The sequence below is a fragment of the Pelodiscus sinensis genome, chromosome 3, assembly GCF_049634645.1.
Source record: "Pelodiscus sinensis isolate JC-2024 chromosome 3, ASM4963464v1, whole genome shotgun sequence".
NCBI lineage: Eukaryota > Metazoa > Chordata > Testudines > Trionychidae > Pelodiscus > Pelodiscus sinensis.
The window spans coordinates 110,781,940-110,803,420 of NC_134713.1; the positions used below are offsets into that span (position 1 = coordinate 110,781,940).

At 43.9% G+C, this 21,481-nt stretch overlaps 1 protein-coding gene across 2 annotated transcripts in view; it reads right to left on the minus strand.

Moving 5' to 3' along the window:
• The window catches only part of NOX3 (NADPH oxidase 3), a 412,418-nt gene that overhangs the window by 211,136 nt on the left and 179,801 nt on the right, over positions 1 to 21,481 (minus strand). Inside the window, exon 1 of one of the 2 annotated variants that reach the window (XM_006114980.4) lies at positions 13,398 to 13,452. The exons of the other annotated variant lie outside the window; for it this stretch is intronic. The gene's annotated coding sequence lies outside the window, so the exon portion shown is untranslated. Of the gene's footprint in view, positions 1 to 13,397; positions 13,453 to 21,481 lie in introns of those variants that run through there. 2 annotated transcript variants of the gene reach the window in all.

Genomic DNA, 21,481 nt, shown 5'->3' on the forward strand with positions numbered 1-21,481 from the left:
TCAAAAAAAGTGTATTTCAGTTTGGCCTATGAACTAAAGAAAAAAAATCTTTGCAAAGCTTTAATTTACATCTTTCTTCCCCTTTGTGGGGTAAATGATGTTGGTAAGTCACTTGGAATTCCTTATCTGGGCGATGCCGAATAACGAGTTGACATAAGGGGTTTGACACTCCCAACTTTAGATTCTCTTGCTTTTGCAGAATCTGATATTTAACTAATGTTAAATTTAACTAACTTTACAGTTTATAATGAAAGGCTATGCAAAAACATCCTCCTGCCTGGCATGAATTTAATTAAAAGCTGTGTGTAATAACTTTCCACCTTTAAGTGAATTTTAAAATAGTGTTTGAGACCTGAGAGAAAAGATATGCCCAGGGTTCAGTTCAGTTATGGTACTTGATAATTTTTCAGGAAGCAAACAAGACAAGCATCATGAAATTCTATGAAAACAGCTATAGGTTAAAGGGTACTGTTGGTTACATTTCCCTTTTAAATAGAACACCTTATTTGTGTATCAACAACAATGTGCTAGTCAGCTTTGCACCTTACTGTATAATTTTACCTTACTGTGAATGTGATTGAAAAAGCAGATTAAACAAATAATACTATGGAAACTATCTTCAAAAAGAAAAGCAATGGGTAAGATACAAAGAAGAGACATAACCTTTCAAATGCATTAAATAACTGTTCAAGGACAGGAGAAGTAACCTTTTGAAATCATTAGATTCTGTAAGCAGCTGCACAAATAATTAACTTTAAATATGCAGCCAGGGATTAATGTGGATCGTAGATTTCGAATTCAGAATAACAGTAATTACAAAGCGTGGAGAGTTGCTTAGTGAAGGCAGACATCTTCTATTGATTTTTACATAAGCCAATCAGATCAAGGCCAATGTGCCCCACTTCTTATAACGATGGGAAAACAGCAGGATCAGTACTCTGCAACCAAGGCGATGCCTTTCTCCATTCTGGATATGCCTAACCCTCTGGGATTCTGAAACATGCATTTTATTATTCATTATGTGGAGGTGCCAAGATGTGTCAGGTGCTTTCCAGGCATAGACAGCCAGAGTCATTGCCATTCTTAGCTACTTATCAGAATTCTTTGCCTCAAAGGCAAATTTAAAGAGGCAGAAATGGACTCTGATTTGAGGTCTGATTGTTTTCTGACTACATGTGACGGGGCGCCGAGACCCCGCACCCAACCCCCAAGACTCTGTGCCCTGGGAGAAGGGCAACAGAGCACTTACCGCCGCTGTGCTGGCGGCACCGCGGCATGGCTGAGCAAAGCCGCACCGCCCAGCTGGAGAGGAGCAGCGGCACAGCTGAGCGGGGCAAGGTCCCGACAGGGGAACGCGAGGAGGTTGCGAGAATACCCCCCACCCGGGCGGCAGAGAAGCCGCAAGGACGCCGACGGTCTCGGCAGGGGGAAAACCGACTGCAGAGGAGCCGCGGGAATGCCGTCAGCCTCGGCAGAGGGAACCGGCAGTGGAGGACTGACACCCTGGAACCGGGGTAGGAGAGAGGAAGGAAGCAGCCCAGGGCAGGGCGGCGAGATAGCCCGTGGGCTGGTGTGTTTAGGGGCACCCCCCCACCAGCTGGACAGAGACTTATGGGTAGTCTCCATCCTCAGGGCCCTGGGCTGGGGTCCGGGAGTGAGGGCGGGCCCGGGCCCCCCTTCCTTCTCTCCTCCCGAGGGAACCCTAACCATGAACGGGCTCGTCGCCCGAGGCTAAACAACTTTCCTGAAAAGACGAGTGACCGCTTCTCTCCCCCCCCCCCCCCGAGACGGACTGAGGGCGGGGACACGGTCACACTACACTAGAAGGAAAGTGTGCACCAAAAAAGGGAGGCAAATGACACAGGATTACAAAGAGTGCCTACATTTCTACATGCAGGGAAGGGGAAGGTATCAGAAATGTTCATCATATCTTTGCAGCAGCATTGGTTTGTTGATGTAAGTGTAACCAGTACTGCTGAAAACACCATCTGTTGCCAAGGAGGGGGCACCATGGTGACCTTTGGGACAGAAAAGATGGAAGATGGAAGTACAAATTGGGGTGAGAAGGGACAGTGAATTACAGGGACCATAAGCAGTGAGTATAAGCTAAGCCTCCTCTGGCATAACTACCACAGATCCACCGCTGGATCCACCTTGGAGGCCCTGCTTATGCGCCATCTCTTTGTTATGCCAATAAGAAGCATACAGGATCTTCTTAGAAGAAAGGGCAATGTTCCATGTTTATTGAGAATAAAATGTAAAAAGCATATGCATTAATTCATACACAGTGTCCCACCAGCATTGTTATAGGTACCAGTCTGTGGCTCGGACCAATCTAACGGCCAGTTGCATTGGGCCTGAGTGGGGATCTGGTTCTTTTGGTCACAGTTCTGATACTCCAAGGCTGTTGGTTGGCAGGATGAATCCAAAGTCCCATCTTTTAAAAGACTCCCTTCTTATGTAAGTCCATGGATTTTGCTGCATTGTTGTAAACATTTGTTGCAAAGTGACTGATTATCTGGAGATTGATGATAAACAATAAAAACAGTTTGCTAATAACTTTTCTGGGTGTTGCCAGACCCTGCTTTCAGTGGGATATAATCTTCCCACCTTGTGAGTGCTTGCTTCTACCTTCAGGGTTGTCAATCTGCTCTTATGAGGGGAGTATTTATATGACCTTCCAGTGTCTCTGAGATCCCTTTTGGTACATTTGAGCCTAAAAATTACCTTATAACTCATCCTATTAACACACACTTTCTTCACTCCTATCAAAACCTATCACTACCAAGTACAGAACTATTTGTAATTACAAGTTACAGACTTCTGTAACATCTATCACTTACATCAACAAACCCTATGACATATGGTGGCCATCGTCTGCTAGGACTGGACTAATGTGTTCCTGCCTTGATATCAGTATCAGCCAAAGACAGCCTGCTTAAGGCATCTTTACCAATGGCACTAGGCTGCTCCTTCCTGCTAGTCAGAAAGAGTGGATCACAAGGTACACTAAGGCACATCACCTTGCACAAGGTTTATTATTATATTCTGATACCAACACTAAAATACTACATGTTAGCTACATGGCTACATCTTCCTATCCCTGCTCTATCCCTTCTCCAAAGCCCACACTGCCTGCTGCTGCCTAGCTATGTCCTTCCTCTCCTCCACTTCATCTCCCCTTTCCAGAAGTCCCTGCCACTCACTGTGTCCCTCCTCTGCAAGGCAGGGGGAAGGGGGGTATGACACATTAAGCAGCAGGCAGTGGGGGGGGGGAGGGAATGGAGGGGGCGAAATCTCACAGAGGGGAAGAAGAGGACCAATGTGGCAAGTGGTGGCAGGGGCCAAGTGGGAGGAGGGGCTGGGTGAAGGTGGGGTAGTGAACTAACCTCCCCCAGAGGAAGCTTCACCCACCACCCATGACAGACATTAAACAAGAGAATCTGTACTACCACACGGGTACCAGCAGCAGCAGCAGGAGGAGGAAACAGGAATCTACATGAAGGGCACTCAATTAACTAATATGCAAATAGCAGTTTCCTGGCTGCTTTTCTGAATTGAACTGTCCTAATTCACACTGGTTTGGATTTCAATCATGACAAGTTTCAATTCTTGGGTTGGCCAGGCCTACCCACTTCAGAGAAATAGGTGAGCAGATGTCATTCCTCGCTCTGGCTTTGAGAGTAGCGGGGTGAGGTTTTAGTCCATTCTTAAGAACTTTATGATCACTTTTAAATGTTCCCCTCACACACAAAGCAGCAAGAGAAGTACGGAGGGAAGGGGGGAATCTTCCTCATACCCCTATATCCTCTGTAGTCTGCCTTTTCACCCTAGCCAGGAGCTCCAGACCTAACATTTCTATTATCTCAATTAACGTTGGTATTGCTACAAGGAGAAAAATTACTCTATCCTCTCCCCTGACTACAGTGCTCTCATTTCTGGAATGTGAAGTATTATGACTGGATTTCTTACTGCTAAAAATATAGCAAGGGATAAACTCCATAGTCTTCATATTTTTAAAATGTCTCTTGCCGCACCCTTTAATTTACAGGGTTTGCAGTACTTTCAGAATAAAAGTGAGCAGCAACAATGATGAAAGACTTTCCATGTAATTTCTGCAAGGCAAGCAACTGCAAGGGACTGACCCAGGAAGTAAAAGGTCAGAGTCAGGACAAGTATTCCCCAATATATTCTTCCTGCAGTTGGCCTCAAAGTTTGATCATTGGGAAATTTCACATCCCAGTAGGCCTGAAGCCATTCAAAACAAAAAGGAGAACTTACACAAGCCAGAGACTGACCAAGCAGAACTGTGATGAGGAAGGCTCTGCCAATTTGTTATTTTTATTTATTAGAACCTTTGCATATGGAAAACATATATGTCTGTAGATCTGCCCAATACTGGTGCCTGGGAATGACATTTCCCCATCCCCCACCCGAATTGATATTTAGCTTTTAGATAAAAACAGAAAGTTTTATAGTTGTATTTCTAGAAGTACCTCTGTGCAATTCCAGATATTAGTACCTCTGGAGCCAACTATCTTGTTTTATCCTTCTAGGTAGATTCAGTATTAGTGTGAGGAACTCAGCATTGTGTATGTGACTATTTCTAGACAAACTTTTACCAAGCATATATATTTTTTTACAATAAAACAGAGTCAGGAGACTCTGTGATTCTATTTGTTGCCTGCAAATCTGGATCCACACAGATAATACCCTCACTACATGTATATTTGGTAGTAAATCTCCTACATATCTGGTCTCTACAGCTCCACTTAGCAAGAAAGTCCAGTGATGAACTCTTGCATGACATTTGAGAATCAGAATCTAAATATTCAGTTCAAATACTTGCCATCCAAAACCATAAAATGATCAAGTTCTAAAAGAATAAATGTGGGTTAGAGAAATAGATATCGATGACAGACGTAGCCATTAGCTGCGTCTAGACTGGCAAGTTTTTCCGCAAAAGCAGTTGCTTTTGTGCAAAAACTTGCCAGCTGTCTACACCAGCGGCTTGATTTTGCGCAAAAGCACTGACGTTCTACGGTCTGAAATCAGTGCTTCTTGCGCAAATGCTTTGACATTCCCGTTCGGGCAAAAGCCCTTTTCCGGAAATGTTTTTGCACAAGAAGGCCAGTGTAGACAGCTCAAAACTATTTTGCGCAAAAAAGCCCCGATGGCGAAAACGGCAATCGGGGCTTTCTTGCGCAAAACCGCGTCTAGATTGGCACGGACACTTTTCCACAAAAAGTGCTTGGCACGGACGCTTTTCCGGAAAAGCACTTTTTGTGGAAAAGCGTCCGTGCCAATCTAGATGTTCTTTTCCGCAAATGTTTTTAACGGAAAAATCATGCCAGTCTAGATGTAGCCATTCAGTGTAATATGTTTCCTGAGTATGGAACTCTAGCTTAATTAGTACAGGAAAAAGAGTAAGGCTCAACTCAAAATCAACAGTGGATAGTCTGGTGGGATCTACGGTCAGCTCTAAAACCCTTCAGTAGAAGTCTCTTGGGGTAGAAGTGGCATGGAAATCGTAGCTCTAAAGCCTATGGAAGCACAAATGAAAGTGAGCCCAACACCCTGATCTTTATGATGGGACATTTAGAAGCAATCATAAAGTTCTTCTTATTAACTAATTATAACCTTACCCCTGCTGCTCTCAAAGCAAGAGTGAGGAAAGACAGAATCCTAGGGCTAGAAGAGATCTCAGGAGGTCGAGTCCAGCCCCCTACCCAAAGCAGGACCAATCCCAATGAAATCATCTCAGCCAGGACTTTTTATGGCCGAGACTTAAAAACCTCTAAGGATGGAGACTCCACCACCTCCCTAAGTAACCCATTCCAGTACTTCACCACCTGCCTAATGAAATCATTTTTCCTAATATCCCACCTAGATCTCCTCCACTGTAACTTGAGATCCTTGCTCCTTGTTCTGCCATTTATCGCTATTGAGAACAGCCTCTCTCCATCTTCTTTGGAACCTCCCTTCAGGAAGTTGAAGGCTGCTATCAAATCCCCCCTTTTCTTCTATAGGCTAAATAAGCCCAAATCCCTCAACCTTTCCTCATAGGTCATGTGCTTCACCCCCCTAATCATTTTGGTTGCCCTCCGCTGGACCCTCTCCAATGCGTCCACATCCTTTCTGTAGTGGGGGGCCCAGAACTGGATGCAACATTTCAGATGTGGCCTCACCCATGCCGAATAAAGGGGAATAATCACTTCTCTAGATCTTCTGGCAATGCTCCTCCTAATGGAGGAGCTAACATCTGCTAACCTTTCTGACTGAAAGGGGTAGGACTGGCCAATTCACGAACTGAAACTTATCATGACTGCAATCCAAACCAGTGTGAATGATAACAGTTTGTGACTGTTATTAAGTATGACACTCCCATTTCAAATCAAACTAAGGGATCTTATAATTTATATTTCAGTAGCACCTAGAGGTCCCCTACCTCCCATCAGAGATTCAGCCCATGTTGTGCTAGACATTGTACATGTGTAACAAAAACAGTCCTTTACATCCTTAGAGGAAAACTTACACACTCTTGTCTACAATAGCTGAGAAGGAAGATTGCACTGAAAAATACAATAATTGGCACTAAACAGAACATGGAAAGTGTTATTCCATAGAAAATGCACCTAAGTAGCAACACCTCTCAGACCAGGTAAGAAAATCCAGTGCTCTATCAATCAGCTCCACCTTTTACTGTGTTGAAAGCCAACACCTCAAATGGAGTACCACATGTAGCAAAAACATCAGTCTTATGGAGTACATCTAAAACTAAACTGTCAAACACAGATGAATTAAATTATGTTATTTCAATATCCTCTATTTTTATGTTCCTTCAGTTTTCTGTGACGAAGAAGCTAACGTGTAACATTTTATGACACCCATCTCCTTTAAGTTTCTCTTTCATGCTTTCCCCATCCCCTTATTCCATCCATACATGGGCATGCATAAAGCACTAGATACCACCACCACACCCAGTTAGCATAAAAATTATATTCTATTTCTGACTTTCTTAACACTATTTAGGCTTCAGGAGGAGGAAAAAAGATATACTACTGAGGGTATTTTACGTACCTTTGTAAGAAAAATAAGAGGTTGGTAAAGTATTCTGAGATCGCAGGAGAATTGTGCAAAACATTTGTAGAATTTTTACTTTAACTTTGGTAGCATAAAAGTCTAGGCTATCAATCCAAGTATGTATAGCCCTGCTCCTCATAGCTTTATGGAATTTAACTAAGATCTAGAGAGTGGAACAACATGGTGATTTTTGCCAATTTCACATTTCTTTCTTCGATCAAAGATGAAGTGGAATGAAATTATGAAAAGCAGAAAACAGTCTGAAAAGTGACCTAGGAATCTTAATTTTCTCAGTCATTGCTGTAACAGAATGCAAGTCTGCAACAGCAGGGGTCAAATTACAGTACAAATTGTCATGCTATGCCAGATAAATTATTCTGTGCAGCATGGTTATTAAGTGATAGATAAATAAATAACATTGTAGGACTGATTGACAAAATGTAAGTGACCTGGAGCCAAGCAGGGCATCATGGAAATAGCACTACATAGTCACAAACATTTTAAACACTAAAATTAGATTTATCACAGCACAGAAGACTCAAAATAGCGTATGCATGTGCCAGCTATCAGTTAACCAGGTGCTAACTGCCTGAAAACCCCTAGAAAGCTAATGATGAAGAATATTTATTTTAAAATGTACTGCTCTCTTGGGGTGTGATACTGTCCACTGGAGAGAAAGCGTACATGCAACAATCTCCAGGACTGTGCCAATGTTTTGGTTTGTGTCACTGACCCATTACACCTTTTGCTCATATAATTAGAGTACTTGGGTACGTCTACACAGCAGGCTTATTTCTAAATAAGCTATTTCAGAATTGTTTTTCTGAAACAGATTATTTCAAAATAGCATGTCTATACTACAGGGAAGCCTCAAAATTAGTCCAAGGCAGGCTTCCCAAATGTATATGTGCTACCTTGATTGAGAAGGCACTGGGAAGTAATAACTTTGGGTATGTCTACACTACCACCCTAGTTTGAACTAGGGTGGTTAATGTAGGCAACCGGAGTTGCAAATGAAGCCCAGGATTTGAATTTGCCGGGCTTCATTTGCATATTGCTGGGCACCGCCATTTTTAAATGTCCTGTAGTTCGGACTCCGTGCCCGCGGCTACACGCGGCACGAACTAGGTAGTTCGGATTAGGCTTCCTATTCTGAACTACCGTTACTCCTCATGGAACGAGGTGTACCGGTAGTTCGGAATAGGAAGCCTAATCCGAACTACCTAGTTCGTGCCGCATGTAGCCGCGGGCATGGAATCCGAACTAGCGGACATTTAAAAATGGCGGCACCCGGAAATATGCAAATGAAGCCCGGGAAATTCAAATCCCAGGCTTCATTTGCAACTCCGGTTGCCTACATTAACCACCTTAGTTCGAACTAGGGTGGTAGTGTAGACATACCCTTCGAATGGCCCTGGGAAGGAGCTATTTCAAAATAGCAGCAGTGGAGCATCCACACTATTGCTATTCCAAAATAGCTATTTTGGAATAAGAGTTATTCCTCGTGGAATGGGGTTTACAGATTTCAGAATAAGCCGTCCATTATTTAAAATTATTTCAAAATAACGGAATTGCTGTGTAGTTGCTAGCATTGTTATTTCAAAATAATGTCAGTTATTTCGAAATAATTGTGCTGTGTAGACATATCCTAACTGATGAATTGCTGGCAAATGTTATTGTTAGGTATTGTTAGTTCCGTGATATTAGGGAGACACAGTGAGATAATATATTTTATTGGATCATCTTCTGCTAGTGAAAAACACAAGCTATTGAACTACACAGCACTTCTCTTAAAATCGGGTTAGGGTTCCCCAACACCTGAAGAGCAGCTCAGTATGATGAAAAAGACAGGTTTCTGATCTAAGCAGAAATTTGTCCATTAAAAAAAATTACCTCACCCACCTTGTCTTTCTGGAGTGATGGCAAGTCATGAAACTCAATATGAACATAAGGAATCCAGAAAGACCATCTCAGCCTGAATTGTTGACTGAGTAATATGCTAATATCCAACTTATTTACAAGCATCAAAATCAGGTTCAGTTTGACAGCCATATTTTCTGTAACTTATACTATTTAGATTGTTTCAAATTCTGTCCAATAGGGAACATCAGCTGTCTATCCCTGGGATCATTTTCTCTTCAAATGAACTGATTAGATCCAAAGTCAGAAATCAAACAAAAAACTCATCACTCACAGAGAGAAAAAAAAATTAATCCCCCCCCCCAACAACTGTGTTCATTGCTATTAATCCAGCTTGTTTGATGTTATTGGTAAAAGCAGCCACAAGAAGTTGCCAGTGTAGCTAGCCTACTGTCTCCGAGACAGAACAAAATGCTGGCAGGTGACAGTAAATACAAAGAAGCAAAGAAGATGGCTCTCTAGAGGAAGGCCCTTGTCAGAACTTTAAGAACACAAGGAAAAGAGGAGCAGATTTTTGTCTTCTTGTTTTGCAGTCAGTTTTAAAACTGAGTGTAGCTCCATTGGGGAAAAAGCATTTTTCCCCTGAGGAATCAGGGAAATTGTAGAGCTCATACAGAATAGAGAAAAGATGGATATTTTTCTTCCAGAAAATTGTCCTCAGTAGCCGGAGTCCTAAAATATAGATAGGAAGCAACAATGTTTAAATCTAGAGTTATTTCAAGCTACTCAATTATGAAATTTGGGTCCACTTCCTGGGATCCACTAAGACCCGTCAGTCCTGTCCTTGGAAGGATGTTCTTTCTGTTCTTGTAGATCCCGGCCTTGTTTGTTATAAACCTTGAAACTTCATTCCATGAGTAGTGCCAATCCTGTTCATTGCATGGGGAAGAAGCTCTGCAGAAAAAACACTTCATGCAATTAAAGACTGTATCTTCATGACCATGTAATTAATGACAAGGAGGCTGATATAATATTACAACTGGTTCCATATTAATTTCAATGTTTCCTAACTTTTTCCCTATCCAAGTTTCTGTCCAAATAGAAGTAATTAATAGCATCATTTCAATAGTAAATTTCATTAACGCTTTACACTTGGATTCATTTTAGTAGCAGCATTTCTCTTCAGCAGGTCTCCATCTCGGTGTATTCTTTTGTGTATTTAATATGTCTAATTATGCAGCATGTACTTCTGACCTTAAATAACAGTGGCAGATAGAGGAAAGCTAGTGGATTCTTAAGATCTTGCATCTATTAGGAAACCATTGTCATTTTTAATTTGAAGGTCTCTTGGAACAGTAACTCTTTATCTTTCATTCCATCCTCACAAAAATAAATTTATCACAGAAAGAAATCAACTGGGAGCAGGTGGCATTAAGCAAAGCAAATTAGATTTTCTGCTTCATTGGACTGCCACCTTCCCCACATGGTGGATGCAATCCCAGAATGCATGTGACAGACCATGGGAACTATCAAAAAGATAGTCAAAGTTCAAATTTTTACAAGAAAACTCACTTCCCTAAAAACAGGCTCCTAAAATCAGCTGTAAAACTTAGTAAAATGAGCAATTAAGCTTGATTGTTTTCAGTAGCACTAAATATAATATTGGTTTTGATGCTGTTCTCAGACAGATTTCTGAGACCTTGCTGTTGTGGCCATTGTCATGATAAAGATTCAGTCACTTTCTAATGCTGAAAGATGAAATTGTAATAAGGAAACAGTATTATCCCTAAAGATAATCTCTCTGCTTCATTGCAGAGATTTCCCAGAGCTCCTCTTCTGCCTGATTCCTGCTACGGATGTTAAAAAAAAAAAAAAAAAAAAAAAAAAGCTCTCAGCTTTTACTGAACAGTTGTCATACCGAAATATTGGCGGTGATGTCCACACCAAATTATACGAGTATTTCTCAATAGGTATAGAATTTGTAGTTTATCTGAATGCTGGGGCTGAGTCTCGAATTTAATACTTGTGAGAGCTGACAGTTTCACAGTGGTAGGGACCTCTGTTTTGCTGCTACACAGCCGGTTTCCTCCATGTTGCCCTACTGAGCTTCAGACCATCCATTCCTTGGTCTCACTGCTGAGACTGTCAGCAGAAGAGCCAGTTGCGATGCCGACCCTTGTCAACTGTTTCAGTCAAGTAGCCAGTAAACATTTCATATAGGCCACTGACAGCTTATCCAATTGTCACTGCTAACCAGGCCTAGCCATGAAAGCCAAAACTGGTGGCATTATTAGAGAGCTCTCAGTGGCATTTGGGCTATGAGTTGTTGACTTGTTTTTGGGTAAGATTCAACTCTGACCAAAGGCAACTTTGTACCAGCATAGAAGTCATAAGCCCCCTTTCTCAGGGAGCAGCTCTGGCGCATGAAGGTTTTGTGCTAGACAGAGCCTGCTGCATCAATGGACCAGCTTTGCACCATTCCCACCAAAGCCCTCAGTGCAGGGGTGATCTTGGGCAGATTTGCTGGGGTGTTGCTTTCCACCACTATTCCCATCTGCCACCAGCCCCATAATGGTGCCAGCAGGGAGCACAAGTTCAGAGCTGCCCTTCAGCTGCTTTCACTTCGGTCAGGGTATCAGACTGGCCCACTGCTGCCTATGATTATAGCAAAGTGCATATGGACTCCCCTTAGTCCTTGCACCAGAGTGTGACAAATCAGTCTGAGACCTCTTTGTCATCACTCTGCATGTTTACTTTGTTTTCTTAAGGTTGTAGAGGCAGAGAATGACAGCAGCAAAGCAGTAACAGTACTCCTGTTCACATGCATTCAGTCTCTGCTTGTGCTGACCTGTGAGGAGAGGTTGGAAGACCTGAACATATTTAGTTGAGAAAGGAGAAGGCTGAGGTGGGACGTAATGGTCCTGAGATATGGAAAAGAGTATTGTAAAGAGGCCAGGGATGAATGATGATAAATTTCTACCAAAGGCAAAACAAGTAGTAACTGGCTTAATTCCCTATAAGAGAGATTTAGATTAGATATTGGAGGAAAATAATTGAACTATAAAGATAGTTTAACAGCAGAATGGGTTACTCAGGAAACCTGTAGAATACCTATTACTGGAGGTTAGGCATAGCTGGTGAGGACATTCTTAGTACACTTAAAGCTACATCAACATGGGAGGTTGGACTGCTAGATTACCTAAGGGCCCCTTAGACCTACATTTCTATGATTTTATGACACAATATCAAGATTCTAGTTGAGCTGGATCATTTGGGCACAGGTGAAGTGAACTCCAAACACTAGCCTGAGAGAGTCACTGCCAAACCCTTGGGAAACAGGATTCCCCATAACTTTTTAGGAGTTGTATCTCTGGATAGGGCCTCTCTGCAGTCATGCTTGCTGCAAAGGTGGGGTAGTAGGAAATGAGAAGCCTCATAAGAAACAAATGACTAACTGCAAGAGGCAGCATTTGGGCTCAGCATGCTTTCTTAATACATACCTGATAAAAAGCACATTTCCCCCCCTCCCCTCACTGTGAGTGACCAGTTTTATTAATGTCTAACGATAATGTGCAATGACTGTGGGAGGAAAAATGTTGAAAATAATAAAAAGAAACCCTGCAGATGAGAGAGATTGATTTTAATAAATACTGCAGAAGACTTCCCCCCACCCCCCTGCTCTTCAGAGACTAACAGGCGAGGAGTCTGTGGCATCAGTCTTACCAGCAGGAGGCCGGTGATAGGTTGAGCAGCGTGGCTGACAGGGCTGAAATCAAATCTCAAAGAGAAGTAATATAATGCAGAACGTCTAATATTGCAGATTATGTGGGGGAGACTAGCCACACAGGGGTAGTACAAATATCATTACACACAGGGAAAAAACCCACAAACTAATCAGAATGACAGTTCTGCTAAAAATCAACAGGAATGCAGATCTGTCAGGTTCATGACTTGGTACACTGCGAAAGGAACTATCACTGCTAACTGGCCTGTATTACACTGCACCTCTCTCTAGTGTGACTCATGCCCAGAGGGCTTTACAAGTGCTAGAATCTTAAGATCATCCCCTTCCCCCAGAGAGAATGACCATGCTCAGTACAGCATAGTCTCTTAACGGTACTGTATTCTGTGCTTCCTGTAGCTTCCTCTGAGCACATATCCACTTAAGGATTAATATGCAACAGCAGTGCCATTGCCATGATAATTACTGGCGTAAGTACCAAAGGTGTAGCACAGGAAACTGACCACCCCACTGTCCAAAAACTTTTGCTTATACACATATACTAACTTTTCACCTTATAAGATTTTTACAGGCTGGTTCCCTGCAGCAGGTTGTGTTAGTTATTTTCTCACACTAGTCTTCAAAAGCCATCCCCTCAGACCTCTTTCTTCTAGAGGGCATTAAAACAACCCACTAAAAGGGCTGAGGAGCGCTACTAAAGGAGGACTCTTACTTGAATTGTCTTCAAAATGCAGCCGCAGCTCCCTTATCAAGCACGCCTCTTGTTTGTGAACTAAAGATTGAAACCTAGTCTTAGTTTTGTATCTGACAGCACTTGCCAGCCCTTCCTGGCTTCAAAGGATTTTTCAGCCAATTGCACGTTGCTTAGATGAGCTGATAGGCTTGCCATTTCCCAGCTCCAGCATACGCAAAACAGATTGATAAAACTGCAAATACCCAAACCCTGGCATACGTGGAATGAAACTCCCCAAGCCCACTTTCTTCTATTCACATCACTTTCTCCAACTTGTAAGAAGTTTCATACAAGTCCATTAACATGGCTTATGATTAACAGGACACACTAACACTACATCTAACCTGAAGTAAATTCTTTCCAGCAGCCACACATCAGACACACTAACCCAGGAAACTACCTCTACAATAAATCCCATTGCCAACTCTGTCCACACATGGGGTGTGTCTAGACTACAAGATTTTGTGGACAAAAGTGGATTTTGTCGACAAAACTATACCTGCGTCTACACTGCCGCTGAGTTCTGTCAACATAATGTTGACAGAACTCAGCTGTTTTGTCGACAGCTGTAAACCTCATTCTACAAGGAATAATGCCTTTTGTCAGAGTTCTGTAGACAGAAGGCGTTATTGCATCTACACTGTCCTTTGTGTCTACACTGTCATGTCAACAAAGTGGCTTGCTTTGTCGACAGAACTTGCTTAGTTTAGACGCTCTTTGTCGACAGAAGCTTTATCTTTCGACAAAACTTCTGTCAACAAAAGCCTGTAGTCTAGACATACCCTTATATACTAGCAACACCATCACAGAACCTAACTACATAAGCTACCACAGTAGGGGCTCATACAACTGCATGTCCTCTAATGTGATAGATGCATCAAGTGCCAGCAATGCCCCTCTGCCATGTATATTGGCCAAACTGGACTGTCTCTATGACAAAGGATTAATGGGCACAAAAAAGATATTAGAAATTGTAAACACAGAGAAACATATAGGGGAACTTTTTAACCTGCCTGGGCAATCATTAATGGATTTGAAAGTAGCCATTCTTCTACAAAGCCATTCTTCTACACTGGGCACAGGTGGGATCCTGCTGCCAGGCTTGCGGAGGGTGGAAGGGAGAGGAGGGAAACTCCTCAGGGTATCTAGGGTCATGCCTTCGCCCTTGTGGCTAGACAGCTTCCAGCCATGGCAGATGTTGGGAGGTACCACCCACTCCCATGGGCAGTGATGTGAGCCACGGGCGTGTGTGCAGACCCCAGGGAGGGCCAGACTGCTTCCAGCTCCTCTGCTGCCCATTGGATCCCACTGTGGCTGGACACTTCCCTTGCCTACTTGTCTGTGGGCCCAGGGGGTGGGAGGAAGCAGGCAGCATGGTCCCCTGGGCACCTCGGGCCCCTGTAAGGCAGGGCCTGCTGTGCAGGCCACACATGCTCTTGCTCCTGGGACATCCCCCCACTCTGGCCCGAAGACTGTTGGTTGCCTCAGGGACAGTGTCTGCATGGATGACTGACCATCTCTCCCTCTTTGTATTCTCCCCAGCCAGACCAGTCGGGACTGAAGGGTGAGCCATGCCACCTGAGCCAGCTGCTACAGCCCAGGGGACCTGAAAGCACACCAGGGTCTAGAAAGACCTCATGTGGCAGAGCAGCAGACCCTGGCGCAGAAGATCTGCGAGGATACTGAGTGGAGGAACCGTGCCTGGAACCAGCCCATGCAGCGGTATGATAGCATGTGTGCCGTTGTGAGAGAAATGATGGCACATCCGCCTTCTGTCACTCCTCCTGCCCACCATCCTCCTGCCCCCCCGCTATGCCTATTCCTCTCACCCTGCCCCCCAAGCAATGCCTTTGCTCCTTCCCCAAGCAATGACCATGCCCCCTCCCCCTTTCCCTTTCCTGCCATTTCTGACTCTGCTCCAGCACCCCGTCCTGTCCACCCCCATGCGGTCCCCAGATCCACCCAACCCCAACTCTCATGAGGTCCCCGTACCTGATGTGGTACAGCTAGCCACTCCCATGCCACTCTGAGCCCCCCTCCCCCTCAGAAGGTGACAAACACACAAAACAGAAAATGAGAGGGAGTGCCTGTACCCTTGGGAGGTGGCCACTCCCTCTCCTCCCCTCCCCCAAACATTCCAGGAGCCACCCCCTATGAGGCCACCCCTCAAGCAGCAGGGCTGTGTGAGGGTGGGATGGCATAACCCCCTGCCAGGGATGGGGCTTCCCCCCCCATCCCTCAACCCTCCTTTCTCTAAGGCTCCCCTTTTCCAGGATTCCCTCCCTGCAGAGACTGCAGCCCAAGAGTGCTTTACCTCCATGAGGAGGGCCCCGATGGTGGACTTCCCCACGCCAAACTGGTTGCCCACTGACCAGTAACTGTCGGGGGTGCTGAACTTCCAGAGCGTGATTGCGACCTGATTCTCCAGGAGGGTGGCGGGCCACAAGTGAGTGTCGCATCTCTGTAGGGTGGGGGTAAGCCAGGCACATAGCTCCAAAAAGGTGGCCTTCCGCATGTGGAAGTTTTGGAGCCACTGCTGGTCATCCCACCACTCCATGACCAGCTGATCCCATCAGTCCGAACTGGTGTCCAGCCTCCAGAAACACCTCTCCATTGTGGGATGCTGTTGCCAGAGTGTAGCTCCCACACCCAGGGAGAGGGTCCCGAGAATGAGTTTGAGGTTGAGCTCATGCAGGACCAGGAAGGCAGCTGGCACAAAGTGCTGCAAAAACTGCAGCATGGCCGTGTGGGGCATCACATTCCCAGGGGAAGCTCTGGCTCCATGGCACCAAGAGAAACGCTGTGGTATCCAAAAAAGCAGGGCAACCACAGCAGGCACATCGAAGAGGTAGGCAAGCACACAGCAGAAGCAGAGAAACAACTGTTCAGGAGGATCCCTTTAAGCGCATTTCTCTGCAAGACTCCGGCACCAGCACTCGGAAGCAACAGGTGACCTAAAGCCCTGGCTGAAGTGGTTCTGGGTGGCCTTTTATGCAAGAGAGCATCCAATCAGTCTGGACACTCTCTTTCAAAAAAGCAGATCACTTTTTCAATGCGCTTTTGTGTGTGGACACACTCTTTCGAAAGAAGTTCTTTCAGAAGATCTATGCTGAAAAAAAGGTCTTTTGAAAGAAGCTTGCTGTCTATATGTAGCCTCAGAGTCTGCTGTGCTGGCTAATTGTGCAAACCAGCACAACATACAGAAGGAGCACACGACTGAGCACACAGCTGAACGGTTATCATTGATAGAGCAAGAATCCTGTCAGGGCACCTGTAATGGACAGAAGGAGTGCTGACCAGCATCTGGTGCCTAAGGGGTTAAACTGAGCTAGCAAAGGTGTTGGCCAGGGAGCCGGGAGAACCAATTGAGATAGAGGGATTACATTTGAATTGTAGAAGATTCCTTGCCTGCTTTTTCGTGTGTGTGACATTTAAACCAGGAGTTGAGAAACACAGAGGGTATGTCTACACTACCACCCTAGTTCGAACTAGGATAGTAATGTAGGCAACCGGAGTTGCAAATGAAGCCCGGGATTTGAATTTCCTGGGCTTCATTTGCATATTGCCGGGCGCCGCCATTTTTAAATGTCCGCTAGTGCGGACTCCGTGCCACGCGGCTACATGCGGCACGGACTAGGTAGTTCAGACTAGGCTTCTTATTCCGAACTACCGTTACTCCTCGAGCCTCGTCCGAACTACCTAGTCCGTGCCGCGTGTAGCCGCGAGGCACGGAGTCCGCACTAGCGGACATTTAAAAATGGCGGCGCCTGGCAATATGCAAATGAAGCCCGGGAAATTTAAATCCCAGGCTTCATTTGCAACTCTGGTTGCCTACATTACCACACTAGTTTGAACTAGGGTGGTAGTGTAGACATACCCAGAATGACTTAAACCCAGACAAGATTACCATGCCTCCAAGAAATTCAGGGCTTGGAAGTGGACTGAATAAAGAGAAGATTGGAAGTAAGTAAAGAGGAAAAGTGAATCTAGTAGCTTGCAGGGTATTTTTTCCTTTATTTTTTGCTTTGGTTTGAACTGCTCTGTGTGATTCTATGCTTCCCCTTCAATCTAGCATTGTGCCCAGAGACTTTTTTCTGTGTTTAATTTGTTTTCCTTAGTTGCTCTGTAACAACTAGCAAACAAGTATGCTTCATCAAGTTTATCTTTTGTTTTGTAATAAAAATAAGTTTTTTAAGGGAATGATTTGATTCTTGGGTCCTGGAAGGTACAGGAGGTCTGTCTGTCTGCCTCAGACTGAGAGGTCAACTACTAGGGACTGCAGCTTGTTTTTCTTTTAGGGGAAAAGAGCTTGAAGTGCCCCTGGGAGGTGGGTTCAAGTGTTCACCCCTGGTTCTTAGGGATAATAAGAAAATCACTTGATGATGGCATTGAGCCCCAAAAATCTGTGTATTGTGATTCTGGGGAAAAGGTTTTATTTGTAACCAACGCCTATAGAGGCAAAGAGTTTTTGGTTTTTTTGAGCTCTTTGCAGGCCCCCCATCTTCTGCACTCAGAGTGCCAGAGTGGGGAACAGCCATGACAACACCACAGAGGCGGATATAGGGCAGGGTGAACGGGGCGGCCGCTCTGGGCCCCGCGCTTAAAAAAGCCCCGCGCATGCGCCATGGCGCCACCGCACATGCGCATGGCGTCACGGCGCATGCGCCGTGGCAAAGGGGGGGCCCCGCGGAGTTATGCTACCCGGGGCCCCGCAAAACAGTCATCTGCCCCTGCAACACCACACTGGTTCCTTCTGACCAATTACATCCGATATGATTAGCACTTCATGTTAAGTGTCAACAGTGTTGACTGTGGAGAAGAAGAGTACCAGGGGTTTGGGGTGATGTCCCCACTCAGCAGTAACTATTCTGAATAGATCAGAACTGGCTATAGTCCTGGGATAGCTGAAACTGAAATTCAGTGACATTCTAACCTACTACGGAACTATTGTCCTGTGTATCTGACGTTTTACTAATATAGCATTGATGTATGTGTTTACTCTTTCTGAAGTATCTAATTCCATAGATATATTGAGTACACAAAATTATAGGGACTAAGACTTAAAATGTTAGTCCTCTATAATGAAAAGTTCATTGGTGTAAACAGATAAGTCAAGCATTAAGGTTTCCTGATTCATATACTCATAAAAAATTGATTGTGCTTTATTATCCATTCCCCTCTCCTCAGCCTACATGCTTATTTCTCCCACATCACAGCTGTCACCTCTGATTCTCCAGGCCTGCCCATCATCCTCATGGTCATCCTCCAGAGGTCTCTAGAGGGAACTCGTCCAGTCTCTGCAAGGAGGCAGATGTGTTCTGTAATTTTCAGGAGCTCGTCAGGGATCATGGCTCTTCATTCTCAGGAAATCAACATGCTGCTTATTCTGACGCATGAGAGCAATTGATGTGAAGAACAATTTCTACTGCTCTGTACACCTTCAAGTCCTGCACAGCACTGCACTAGATTTCTCAGAGGTATGCTTCTTCTGTGAGACTTGAGACAAACAACCATGCAAAAGCCAACCATCCAGGTGTTCAGTAATAAGCACAATAGTTCATTCCTTGAATTTTGTTTTTTAATTTTTCTAAAAGGCTTATCTGTTCTCTGTTTGAATTAGGAGAAAAGCTATAATAGAGAATTAGGCGTATCTAATTATCAGCGTACTATAGAACTTAGCTTTTACATTGCAGTTACCTTCTTTGTGTTATAAAATAGAACAATACAGAATAAGAGCTTCCTTATTAATGCCTAATAGTATGGTAATTTAAAATATTCAAGTTTCTTTAATAAGGTACTGTAGGAAATGTTACCTAATTTGACAAGATTAATTATACAATTAATTTCAGACTGCTCTCAATTAAATTAGCAAAAATTCTTAAGAATACAGGAACCTAACTCGAAATGAGATACCTATTAAAACATGATATTAATTAGACAGATGAAATAATGCATTTTTGTTAATATAAAGGGCATTCAAGACTTGGTAAAGATGTATTATTTCATTACTTTAATAAAATAGAGTTAGTCTAGGCACAAAACAGTTTAGGAGAGTAACTCAGAACACCAGATAGAACTGAGTAATGATTCTCTAAGGGTACGTCTAGACTACCGGGTTTTGTCGACAGAAGTTTTGTCGACAGTATCTGTCGACAAAACTTCTGTCGACAAAGAGCGTCCAGACACATTGAGTTCTGTCGACAAAGCAAGCTGCTTTGTCGACAGAACCCTGTAGTCTAGATGCAACCCTACAGGCAATAACACCTTCTGTCAACAGAACTCTGTCGACAGAAGGTGTTATGCCTCGTAAAATGAGGTATACCAGCGTCGACAAAACTGCTGAGTTCTGTCGACGTTATGTCGACAGAACTCAGCGGTAGTGTAGACGCTGGTATAGTTTTGTCGACAGAAGTCCACTTTTGTCGACAAAACTCAGTAGTCTAGACACACCCTAAGAAAGTCCAAGAGGGCCTGATTCTGATCTCTCTTACACCTGATTCTGATCTCTCTTACATGTAGCTCCTGCTGTCAGTGGAATTATTCTTGTTTTGTCTCAGTGCCAGACAACATTCAGGTCCAGAGCTAGCAGGTGTCCTGATGCATAAGACATACTAGTCACTCATTTCTATGAAACAGGGCAAAAACAGTTTTCAGAACCACTACAGAACTTCCGTGTTCATAATAATACAGACTCCCATCTGCGATAAGCAGAGCTCTGCTACACTTCAGTTTACTAACCAGAACAGGGTGGAAGGATGAGGGAAAGTTATCTGGATGCCAAGCCTTTCCCTGTGTTCACAAGGGTGGGATGGAGAGGAGGATACTAGAAGCCTTCCCCAGAAGAGGCATCTGAGGACAGAGAACACAGGCACTAGCTTCCCTAAGGAGACAAGACCACATCCCCTCTTTCCTGAATGCTGGAGTGCAATTCACATTGCAGCAAGAAGAGGGGTACAGATTGAAACTCTCTAGTCTGCCATCCTTGGGACCTGGCCAGTGCTGAGCCAAAGAGTTTGCCAAACAACAGGAAGTCAGTATTGTCTAGCAGCGTTACCAGGATATGGGAGGCCCAGCTTCATTGTGCCTGATTTGGAACAGAAACTTGAACCCAGGTGAATTCCCACTTCTCAGGAGACTGCCCTAAATCATAATCCCTGGGGTATATTCCAGAGTGGCTCTTTCTCAGTGTCTCCGATTGAATCTGTTCCAATTTGTATCAAATATTTGAAGTCACTGGTTGAGAAAGAGAGAGAAAATATGACTGTATGAGCTGCTGATTAGGGCACAGATTGGAACAGTTTCAATAGGGGAGATCCACCCAAAATACCCTATATCCCAGTGGTTGAGGAACTGACTGAAGAGGAGAAAGACAAGGGTACGTGTCCCTGCTTCACGCATTGGACCTATTAGGAAAACACATTTACAGAAAGTGATTATTGAAGTAGCACAATTGATCATAAAAACCTGTTCTTAAATTTCCACACCAACTCTCTGTGGGACATTTTAGTGTGGGCTCATTCCACCTGGGAACAGAAACAATACCATATGATTAGCAGGACCAATCACAGTCCAACATTTCAAACAATTTGCAATCAAAATAAAGTCTCAGCAAGATATAGTGCACCTTCTCTGAAGCACTTTTTTATATTAGCAGAAACATCGAGAGTTTGATTATTTTAAAATGAAGCTTCCTAATACACATAATCCAAATTAGAGCATTTTGATGTCAGACAGATTGAAAGGAACCAGTAGTTTTAAAGAAACTGTGATGAGGGGAGAGGCTATAGAAGGATGGAATGAATTGAGTGTGTGTGTGGAGGGGGGGTTCTCTGTGTGTACTTTAAACACTTAAAACAATGAGTTTAAATGTTCAAGGAAAGGTGAAATGTGTTCATTTACTAGTTAAGAAATTACTGCTACTTTGTTAGTCAATAAATACTTAATCCTTACAGAGTCAGCCTTTTTAGCATGGTCTGTCCACGTGTACAGCAAAGATAAGAAAGGCAACCATTTGTTTGTACAACCTGTTAGTAATTTCCATTCCTATTAGGTTGCCATGTATA